The sequence below is a fragment of the Salvelinus namaycush genome, unplaced genomic scaffold (assembly GCF_016432855.1).
Source record: "Salvelinus namaycush isolate Seneca unplaced genomic scaffold, SaNama_1.0 Scaffold37, whole genome shotgun sequence".
Classification (NCBI taxonomy): domain Eukaryota; kingdom Metazoa; phylum Chordata; class Actinopteri; order Salmoniformes; family Salmonidae; genus Salvelinus; species Salvelinus namaycush.
This window is the reverse complement of record NW_024060674.1, coordinates 249,338-261,915: the sequence shown is the minus strand read 5'-3', so window position 1 is coordinate 261,915 and position 12,578 is coordinate 249,338. Positions and strand designations below refer to the sequence as shown.

The following is a 12,578-nucleotide window of genomic DNA, read 5'->3' as shown; positions in this document are numbered from 1 at the left end:
TCCTTAAAATAATCTTTAACCACTTTAAAAGGAAAATTCCCCTCATTAATCTTCCCAATATACATTACTATTGACTTTTCCATGTTAACCTTTGCACCCGATGCTTGTCCATATACTTTAAAACATTCCATCACCCTTTTTACACTACCCTCATCTCGAACTGTTATAGTGGTATCATCTGCGTATTGATGAATTAAACTAAAACCTCCTTGCGGAGTCTGTACACAATTTATAAGATTATCTTTTTTAAGAAATGCTGCTAAGGGTTCTACCGATAAAACAAACAATAATGCTGATAAAGGGCACCCCTGTCTCACAGATCTCTCAAGAATAAAAGAATCAGTTAAAACCCATTACATTTCACCCTACTTTTTGCCTTCTTATATAATAATTTTATCCATCCTATTATTCTATTACCAAAACCATATTTACCCATTACCCTAAACATAAAATCATGTTCCACCCTATCAAAAGCTTTATTTAAATCTATGCTTAAAACAATTCCCCCCATCTTATCATGATTCATTTTATTTATCACATCTCTAATTGTATTAATTGTGTCAGCAATATCTCTCCCTGGCACACTATAATTCTGTGTAGGTGCTATAATATCATTTAAAACTTGCTTCATTCTATTTGCCAGTATTTTAGCTAAAATCTATAATCCGAATTTAATAAACTAATTGGCCTATAATTCTCCAGTTTTAATTTGCTCCCCTTATTTTTATATAAAATCGTTATCAGCCCTGTCACCATAGATTCTGAAACACAATTATTCTCCTCCATATATTGATAAACTTCCAATAAAATAGGTGCTAACAAACTGGCATATATTTTATAAAACTCTGCAATTATTCCATCTACTCCAGGACTCTTATTTACTTGTAAACCCTTAATCGCATCTTTAATTTCAGTCAATGTTATCTTCCCATCACACATTTGTTTATCCTCTACATAATTTGCACATCCACACTATCCAATATCTCCTTTACACACCCCTCATCCACCTCCCCTTTCTTAAATAAATCCTTATAACAATTCTGCACTGTTTCTAAAACCTCTACATAATCATTGACAACTTCACCCTTTACATTTTCGATCTCTCTAATATATGTTCTCCTCTGTTTATTCTTCTCTAACCCAAGAAAAAATGAAGTACATTTCTCCCCCTCCAAAACATACTTTGCCTTACTTCTTATAATTGCACCCTTACACTTATCTATTTCATATTTACTCAATTGTGCTTTTAATTGCAAAAACTTTTCTATATTATAATTAGGTTCACTGTCACACTTCCTCATTTCTTCATCCAATTTAGCTCTCAACTCATTTTCTTCTCTTTTCATCCTACCTCTCTTTTTCCTTGCATATCTTATACTAAAAACTTTTATTTTTCCTTAACCTTGTCCCACCACATACACTTATCATTCTCTTTCTGCTTATCCTCCATTTCACATACTATCAAAGATTTAAGTTGTTTCCCATATTCCTCATCTCCTAAATACCCTGCATTCATACACCATATTCCACCCCCTGTTCTCTCCTTATCTAATCCCACTGAAAATGTTAAACCTGCATGATCACTAAAAGTTGTAAAAACATACTTAATATCTTTCATAAAATTCCTTAAACCTTCTTTTACTAAACCAGATCTATCCTCGTTTGTTTCAAATCCCCTAAAACCACCTGCCTTCTAGAAAATTCTCTTTTTTCTGGATTTTCCTCTCTCCATATATCAATCATTCCTTTTTCTAACATCATCTTCTTTAAAACCCCCCTAGATACATCACTTCTAAAATAGCTCCTCTTGTCATGTCCAGTCTATCCATTTTAACATTAAAATCCCCAACTACAATACAGTTTCCCTCACACCATTTTCCTATTTCTAAAAATAAATCTTTGCGCTCTATTTCAGTATTAGGCGCATAAATATTTATAATTCTAAAAACCCTACTCATATATTCAAAATCTAAAATTAAAATCCTCCCATTATTATCATTATATATATGTTTCACATTATCCACCACATCCTTCCTCAATAAAATAGCAACCCCACTAGAATTCCCCCTGCCATTGTTAACAAAAATAAAATCTCTCCATATTTTTTTTACTTCTAAAATACATACATTGTCCCAATGTGTTTCTTGAAGGCATAAAATATCCGAATTCTTCATTTTAACTATTCTTTGAAATTTTTCCATTGTTCTTAACCCATTCGCATTGATTGACATAATATTAACCATTCCAATAAATAATAAAAAGAAAAAATATTTTCTCATTATCCTCTACCTTTTGTCATGTCTTCTTCCTTTTCCGTCCTTTTTCACCTCCAACGCCGCTTTCCTCTTCCTGTAGCCTCCCCTTGTTCTATCAATCTTTTCCATGTCTTCTGAATCTGAAATTGGCTCTAAATCCATCTCTTCCAACCAACTCGAACTCTCCTTTCCTGTGCCTGTTGTGCTGCCTGTATCCACTTGCGTCTCCACCCCTGTCAGCATCCACTCCCCCTCCACTTCACCTCCTTCCGAGGCACCCACATAGCCCGAGGCCCCCCCCAATATCTGTGAGTCCCCAGTTCCTCCACCCAGCCCACTCCCCCCCTCCTCCTGAAAACTCCCTCTTCTTATTCCTGAATCCATACTGTCCCCAATTTCATCCGTCTTCTGTTCCATCTTCTCCCCTCTTCTTTTCTCCGTCTCTCCACCCTCCACCACGTCCTCTCCTCCATCGTCTTCTTCTGCTCGGGGTGATACATCAGCCTCCACAAAAAGATCCTGGCTCCCCTCCTCATTTCCACCCTCTCCACAGCTGCACTCGTCAGCTCTCATGCGACATCCTTCGCAAAATGCCCTTTCCTTTCCACCTACACATTCTCTTGCATAGTGTCCTTGATTGCCACACTTAAAACACTTAAATTCCGGGCAGTCTTTCACTATGTGCCCGGGTTGAATGCACAACCGACACACTCTGACCTGTTTGTCATGAATGACTCTGAAATATTCCGCTCCTTCCAACGTCTCAATTCTTGTAGAATAAGGTAATGATGTCACTTTTTCTGTAAACTTGACTTTGCAGAAACGTGTCCCATCAACCACCTCCGTTCCTGGCCAAACTCTCCTTCTTATCTCCGAGACGGCCGCCACTCCCCAGCTACTCAGCTTGCCCAGTATCACACCATCTTCTACGTAAACTGGGAGATTCATAAAAGACACCACCAATTCCTTCACATTAATATCTCTCGCCAGAATCTTTGTGTCCTTTATTCGCAATCCATCCATTAACCGTTCTTTTCCTTTTTCATTTCTCATTGTAATTTCGTACTTCTTTTCTCCTTTCATTCGGCATCCCACCACCTCTCCACACACCTCCTTAATTGCTCTTAGTAGTTCCATTGTCGTCACTTTGTCTTCTCCTTCCAACTCAATTGCCACCGTATATTCTTTTCCATATTTCATCCCTTCTTTATCTTCCTTTTTCTTCCGTTGCGCTTTTTCGTTGTCTTTGTCCATTCCGTTTGTCTTTTCCATGTTGTCCGTCATAGTAAAAAATGAATCCAAAAAAACTCTCCCCCAAGCAGAAAAACTGCAAGGGGGAAGACTAACCAAACTTTAAACTATTCAACTGAAGAAAATAATAAATTATATTGCAAAAACCACTTAATTAACAAAAATAGCTCTCGAGCAAACACTCTCCAGCAAACACTCACTCACAGCTCAGACACTCGCACCTGTCGTCACTTCTCCAATCAGGAAATGCGCATTCAGGCTGGTATGGCCGTAAGCGAAGGGCAAACTCTTGGTACACTATATAAAGGCAATGTGTCGCTCACTCATCGGGAGACAGAGAAATGTCCACGTTGTGACTCAACACACTGAAAAAGCTCAAACCTTGCTTACATTTCCAGGCCATATATTTCACTCTTGGGGGGTGGGTGGGGGGCATATCCTATGTTGACACTTATGACAACTTCATGGACTAGGGCCCTATAAAATACGGCACGGAATCACGGAATCCAGACATTCAAACAGAAATTCAACATTATTCAAAAATGTTTTGAACTAAGGAGGAAGTCAACTAAATCCCTTCAACTTGTTAGAAAATACATTCATTTGCCCAAGTGAATCATAAGACATGAACAAAATGCATCAGTGATTCGTATTTCCACGCAACTTTCAGAAACGGCACAGGGACTGCCCAGTTTCTGTGCGCATGCGTGCGGGGCGCGCGCATGTCTACACTTTGTGGAGCCGTTAGCTTATGAGGCTAATGATATAACCTTCTTCTGGTAGAAAAGGAAAGGCTTCCCCCAAAACCTTCTCAATTAAAAGTTAACTGCAAAGTAGCCTGGCAGAATTATATCATGATTATTTGCATCAATCCAGTGGCCATTTGTTTTGCAAACTCCGCAATCACACGAGCGCTACAGCAACACCGCTTAACCAAACTAAGGTCTCTTCCTGGCGCACACAGGCAAAACATTGAAGGGATTTTACAGGGCCCTAACGGACTACAGACATTGACAGTCTCCTTGCCTAAAAACAAATGCTGAATGTACTGCCTACATTTTGAGGGAAACGCACTGTCCATTATTTGATTTGAACAGGGCAGGGCAGGGCAGGGAAGCACTAACAAACTGCATTTAGTCCTATAAAAGAGATGATATTATTAGGGCGATAAATAAAAGGCAGTTGCTCCACGCATGACACAAGAGAACCCTCTACTGGAGCAAAAAGCTTACAGCACCTGGTATTCCCAGGCGGTCTCCCATCCAAGTACTAACCAGGCCCGACCCTGCTTAGCTTCCGAGATCAGACGAGATCGGGTGTATTTTTTTTTTTTATCTTTTATTATGAAAAACAATCATTATTTACAACATTCAGTCAATAATAAATAAGGATGAACAATTCACCCTTTTTTCAAAATCTGAAGAAAAAAAAAATGAAAAACAATTAAAATCACAATCCTTCACTAAAACCAATTAATAATTAAATACAAGTTTTCCATTTGACAGAATTTCAATAAAAGTACTCCCCCACACAAACAATTTTTCAAAATTTCCTCCACCGTATCTATATATTATCTCTATATCTTTCTCTAAAATCCTGCTAAAAAAACCTTCCACACTCACAATTTTCCCTTCATAATGACCTAGATTCCTTCTTAATCTTATCGCATATCTAGCATGACTCAGTATAAAATTCACCAAATTAAAATTTAAAACTTTACTTTTCCCATTTAAACCAAAAAGAAACAACCTCCTCCACTCCACCCCAGTAAAAATCTCTTCTCCCCAATGTTTTACTAAAAGCCCCTTTAAAAACTCGTGAAAATCTTTCAACCTACTACATTCAACAAAAAAGTGCATAAAATTTTCCACCCCCGTACCACAAATATCACATTCTCTTTTAACATCCCTATTTATTTGATGCAAAACCACATTTGTAAAAATCCTATTATGTTTCATTTTAAAATCATTGTCTTCACATTCTATAAAATTACATTTTACATTTACATTCTTCCATATTGATTTCACATCCATATTTGGAAACACCCTAGACCACACTTTTTCCGAAGCAGGAACTTTTATCTCTTTTAAATACATTTTCTATAAACCATTTTAACTTTTAAACCTGATAAATCATGTTTCTCCCCATTACTTTCATAATATAAAACCGGTAAACCCCTAGATCTTTTGACCACCTCTTTATTTATTAAAATCACCCACTCCCCAGGAATACATCCTAATATTTTCTTATACATATTCTCCACAGTAGTTTTACTTATCTCTTCATCTACTTCAACCACATTATCATATATAGCCGGAAATGGAAGAAACCCAGGAATTACCTCATATGCTATGTCACCTATCTGCCTCATCCCAGCCCTCATAAAATATTTACAAAACAACATCATATTATTGTACTTTATCTTTGGATTTAAAAATATCGGCTGATTTAAAATATTTTCTAAAATGGTACATTCATAATAAACATTTGGTAAAAACTGCCCCCAAGCCTCAAACACTTCTCTATAAAACAAAGGTATATTACCTAACATTTCTTTCTTCATACTCATCAATAAACCATTGTCCCCCATCCTCCCAACCTCCTGCAAATACTCTTTAAAAAACCTTTTCCACCCATAATCCAATTCACCAAATAAATATTTCCGTACCATTTTTACTCTAATTGCTGTTTTCCTTACACTTAAATCTACCAACTTCAAACCCCCCTCCTCATAACCTGCAATCAAAGTTTTAAAAGCTATTTTCACCCCCCTTCCCATCCCATAAAAAATCAACTACAATTTTATTCATTTCAGATAAAACCCATTCTGGCATATCTAAAACATTCATTACATAAATAAAAATTGACATCAACAATGAATTTATGACAATTACTTTCCCTTTTAATTTCAAAGACCTCCCCCTCCACATATTTACCACCATTCTAACTTTATTTATTACACCACTCCATGTCAAATCCCTAGCTTCCATTTCCTTCACCCCTAAAAACACTCCTAACACCTTAAAATAATCTTTAACCACTTTAAAAGGAAAATTCCCCTCATTAATCTTCCCAATATACATTACTATTGACTTCTCCATGTTAACCTTTGCACCCGATGCTTGTCCATATACTTTAAAACATTCCATCACCCTTTTTACACTACCCTCATCTCGAACTGTTATAGTGGTATCATCTGCGTATTGATGAATTAAACTAAAACCTCCTTGCGGAGTCTGTACACAATTTATAAGATTATCTTTTTTAAGAAATGCTGCTAAGGGTTCTACCGATAAAACAAACAATAATGCTGATAAAGGGCACCCCTGTCTCACAGATCTCTCAAGAATAAAAGAATCAGTTAAAACTCCATTACATTTCACCCTACTTTTTGCCTTCTTATATAATAATTTTATCCATCCTATTATTCTATTACCAAAACCATATTTACCCATTACCCTAAACATAAAATCATGTTCCACCCTATCAAAAGCTTTATTTAAATCTATGCTTAAAACAATTCCCCCCATCTTATCATGATTCATTTTATTTATCACATCTCTAATTGTATTAATTGTGTCAGCAATATCTCTCCCTGGCACACTATAATTCTGTGTAGGTGCTATAATATCATTTAAAACTTGCTTCATTCTATTTGCCAGTATTTTAGCTAAAATCTTATAATCCGAATTTAATAAACTAATTGGCCTATAATTCTCCAGTTTTAATTTGCTCCCCTTATTTTTATATAAAATCGTTATCAGCCCTGTCACCATAGATTCTGAAACACAATTATTCTCCTCCATATATTGATAAACTTCCAATAAAATAGGTGCTAACAAACTGGCATATATTTTATAAAACTCTGCAATTATTCCATCTACTCCAGGACTCTTATTTACTTGTAAACCCTTAATCGCATCTTTAATTTCAGTCAATGTTATCTTCCCATCACACATTTGTTTATCCTCTACATTAATTTGCACATCCACACTATCCAATATCTCCTTTACACACCCCTCATCCACCTCCCCTTTCTTAAATAAATCCTTATAAAAATTCTGCACTGTTTCTAAAACCTCTACATAATCATTGACAACTTCACCCTTTACATTTTCGATCTCTCTAATATATGTTCTCCTCTGTTTATTCTTCTCTAACCCAAGAAAAAATGAAGTACATTTCTCCCCCTCCAAAACATACTTTGCCTTACTTCTTATAATTGCACCCTTACACTTATCTATTTCATATTTACTCAATTGTGCTTTTAATTGCAAAAACTTTTCTATATTATAATTAGGTTCACTGTCACACTTCCTCATTTCTTCATCCAATTTAGCTCTCAACTCATTTTCTTCTCTTTTCATCCTACCTCTCTTTTTCCTTGCATATCTTATACTAAAAACTTTTATTTTTTCCTTAACCTTGTCCCACCACATACACTTATCATTCTCTTTCTGCTTATCCTCCATTTCACATACTATCAAAGATTTAAGTTGTTTCCCATATTCCTCATCTCCTAAATACCCTGCATTCATACACCATATTCCACCCCCTGTTCTCTCCTTATCTAATCCCACTGAAAATGTTAAACCTGCATGATCACTAAAAGTTGTAAAAACATACTTAATATCTTTCATAAAATTCCTTAAACCTTCTTTTACTAAAACCAGATCTATCCTCGTTTGTTTCAAATCCCCTAAAACCACCTGCCTTCTAGAAAATTCTCTTTTTTCTGGATTTTCCTCTCTCCATATATCAATCATTCCTTTTTCTAACATCATCTTCTTTAAAACCCCCCTAGATACATCACTTCTAAAAATAGCTCCTCTTGTCATGTCCAGTCTATCCATTTTAACATTAAAATCCCCAACTACAATACAGTTTCCCTCACACCATTTTCCTATTTCTAAAAATAAATCTTTGCGCTCTATTTCAGTATTAGGCGCATAAATATTTATAATTCTAAAAACCCTACTCATATATTCAAAATCTAAAATTAAAATCCTCCCATTATTATCATTATATATATGTTTCACATTATCCACCACATCCTTCCTCAATAAAATAGCAACCCCACTAGAATTCCCCCTGCCATTGTTAACAAAAATAAAATCTCTCCATATTTTTTTTACTTCTAAAATACATACATTGTCCCAATGTGTTTCTTGAAGGCATAAAATATCCGAATTCTTCATTTTAACTATTCTTTGAAATTTTTCCATTGTTCTTAACCCATTCGCATTGATTGACATAATATTAACCATTCCAATAAATAATAAAAAGAAAAAATATTTTCTCATTATCCTCTACCTTTTGTCATGTCTTCTTCCTTTTCCGTCCTTTTTCACCTCCAACGCCGCTTTCCTCTTCCTGTAGCCTCCCCTTGTTCTATCAATCTTTTCCATGTCTTCTGAATCTGAAATTGGCTCTAAATCCATCTCTTCCAACCAACTCGAACTCTCCTTTCCTGTGCCTGTTGTGCTGCCTGTATCCACTTGCGTCTCCACCCCTGTCAGCATCCCACTCCCCTCCACTTCACCTCCTTCCGAGGCACCCACATAGCCCGAGGCCCCCCCCAATATCTGTGAGTCCCCAGTTCCTCCACCCAGCCCACTCCCCCCCTCCTCCTGAAAACTCCCTCTTCTTATTCCTGAATCCATACTGTCCCCAATTTCATCCGTCTTCTGTTCCATCTTCTCCCCTCTTCTTTTCTCCGTCTCTCCACCCTCCACCACGTCCTCTCCTCCATCGTCTTCTTCTGCTCGGGGTGATACATCAGCCTCCACAAAAAGATCCTGGCTCCCCTCCTCATTTCCACCCTCTCCACAGCTGCACTCGTCAGCTCTCATGCGACATCCTTCGCAAAATGCCCTTTCCTTTCCACCTACACATTCTCTTGCATAGTGTCCTTGATTGCCACACTTAAAACACTTAAATTCCGGGCAGTCTTTCACTATGTGCCCGGGTTGAATGCACAACCGACACACTCTGACCTGTTTGTCATGAATGACTCTGAAATATTCCGCTCCTTCCAACGTCTCAATTCTTGTAGAATAAGGTAATGATGTCACTTTTTCTGTAAACTTGACTTTGCAGAAACGTGTCCCATCAACCACCTCCGTTCCTGGCCAAACTCTCCTTCTTATCTCCGAGACGGCCGCCACTCCCCAGCTACTCAGCTTGCCCAGTATCACACCATCTTCTACGTAAACTGGGAGATTCATAAAAGACACCACCAATTCCTTCACATTAATATCTCTCGCCAGAATCTTTGTGTCCTTTATTCGCAATCCATCCATTAACCGTTCTTTTCCTTTTTCATTTCTCATTGTAATTTCGTACTTCTTTTCTCCTTTCATTCGGCATCCCACCACCTCTCCACACACCTCCTTAATTGCTCTTAGTAGTTCCATTGTCGTCACTTTGTCTTCTCCTTCCAACTCAATTGCCACCGTATATTCTTTTCCATATTTCATCCCTTCTTTATCTTCCTTTTTCTTCCGTTGCGCTTTTTCGTTGTCTTTGTCCATTCCGTTTGTCTTTTCCATGTTGTCCGTCATAGTAAAAAATGAATCCAAAAAAACTCTCCCCCAAGCAGAAAAACTGCAAGGGGGAAGACTAACCAAACTTTAAACTATTCAACTGAAGAAAATAATAAATTATATTGCAAAAACCACTTAATTAACAAAAATAGCTCTCGAGCAAACACTCTCCAGCAAACACTCACTCACAGCTCAGACACTCGCACCTGTCGTCACTTCTCCAATCAGGAAATGCGCATTCAGGCTGGTATGGCCGTAAGCGAAGGGCAAACTCTTGGTACACTATATAAAGGCAATGTGTCGCTCACTCATCGGGAGACAGAGAAATGTCCACGTTGTGACTCAACACACTGAAAAAGCTCAAACCTTGCTTACATTTCCAGGCCATATATTTCACTCTTGGGGGGTGGGTGGGGGGCATATCCTATGTTGACACTTATGACAACTTCATGGACTAGGGCCCTATAAAATACGGCACGGAATCACGGAATCCAGACATTCAAACAGAAATTCAACATTATTCAAAAATGTTTTGAACTAAGGAGGAAGTCAACTAAATCCCTTCAACTTGTTAGAAAATACATTCATTTGCCCAAGTGAATCATAAGACATGAACAAAATGCATCAGTGATTCGTATTTCCACGCAACTTTCAGAAACGGCACAGGACTGCCCAGTTTCTGTGCGCATGCGTGCGGGGCGCGCGCATGTCTACACTTTGTGGAGCCGTTAGCTTATGAGGCTAATGATATAACCTTCTTCTGGTAGAAAAGGAAAGGCTTCCCCCAAAACCTTCTCAATTAAAAGTTAACTGCAAAGTAGCCTGGCAGAATTATATCATGATTATTTGCATCAATCCAGTGGCCATTTGTTTTGCAAACTCCGCATTCACACGAGCGCTACAGCAACACCGCTTAACCAAACTAAGGTCTCTTCCTGGCGCACACTTGCGTTTAAACGGTAACTACACCCCAAAATCGAAATGGTTTTTCCCAGACCTCAAAAGTTGTCTCCTGATAGGGTTTTAAACGTTGTCGTGGACATAGAACATCCAATCGTGTTATATTTCTATTAAAAAGGTGTACTTTTGAAATGGAGAAAAGGGGGAATTTGGGGGGGGGGGGATCAGGCACCTGGAATGCTTTTCCAACAGTCTTGAAGGAGTTCCCACATATGCTGAGCACTTGTTGGCTGCTTTTCCTTCACTCTGCGGTCCGACTCATCCCAAACCATCTCAATTGGGTTGAGGTAGGGGGATTGTGGAGGCCAGGCCATCTGATGCAGCACTCCATCACTCTCCTTATTGGTCAAATAGCCCTTACACAGCCTGGAGGTGTGTTGGGGCATTGTGCTGTTGTAAAACAAATGATAGTCCCACTAAAGCGCAAACTAGATGGGATGACGTATCGCTGCAGAATGCTGTGGTAGCCATCTATGGTCATTACAATTGCTGAGATACGTTAATTAATTTTGTCGAATATCTTATATGGATTTCAAAATCATTTAATATTGCTTGACAGTTATAGAAATTCACTGAAGACGTCACATACATTCGCAAAATGCTATATTTATATACCATATATTTTACATCTGTTCGTTGAGGTAGCGTGGCCGAGTGGTCTAAGGCGCTGGATTTAGGCTCCAGTCATTTCGATGGCGTGGGTTCGAATCCCACCGCTGCCAGAAATTTTATTTTCCATTTTGAAAGATCTATGCAAAACGTACATTATCGACTACTTGACCTTGACGTCATTTCAACTGCAACCTTTTATGGTGTTGCTGTATGATTTGTGGATTATGCAATTGCTCCCTCATGTAGTGCATGTGTCATAGTACATACAGTCTGGATTTGAAAAAGGTTAACACTTCTTGTCGTTTATTGTCATGAGGCAGAACTGAGCGATGTCACCTGATATAGGCAGTGGTGTAAAGTACTTAAGTAAGTAAAAATACTTTAAATACTACCTAAGTCATTTTTGGGGGTATCTGTACTTTACTTTACTATTTATATTTTTGCGAACTTTTACTTTTACTTCACTACATTCCTAAAGAAAATAATGTACTTTTTACTCCATACATTTTCCCTGAAACCCAAAAGAACTCGTTACATTTTGACAGAAAAATGGACCAAATCACACACATCAAGAGAACTTCCCTGGTCATCTCAACTGCCTCTGATCTGACTCGCTAAACACAAATGCTTTGATTGTAATTATGTCTGAGGTTGGAGTGTGCCCCGTCAATAATTGTTTTAGTTTACTGCGGAGCCCCTAGTCCCACTGTACATGCCTCAGATACCTCCTTTGTCCCAACTCCCACACATGCGGTGACCTCACCCAGTAAAACCAGCATGTCCAGAGATGCAACCTCTCTTATCATCACTCAGTGCCTGGGCTTACCTCCACTGTACCCGCACCCCACCATACCCCTCTCTGCACATTATGCCCTGAATCTATTCTACCACACACAGAAATCTGCTCCTTTTATTCTCTGTCCCCAACGCACTAGACGACCAGTTTTGCTAGCCT

The 12,578-nt window shown here is 38.1% G+C and overlaps 1 non-coding gene across 1 annotated transcript; it reads left to right on the top strand.

The window, feature by feature from the left end:
* The first annotated feature begins 11,651 nt into the window (after nt 1-11,651).
* On the top strand, nt 11,652-11,733 carry trnal-uag. Its single transcript has one exon. It is a non-coding gene; the product is annotated as a tRNA-Leu (tRNA).
* Nucleotides 11,734-12,578: the final 845 nt, after the last annotated feature.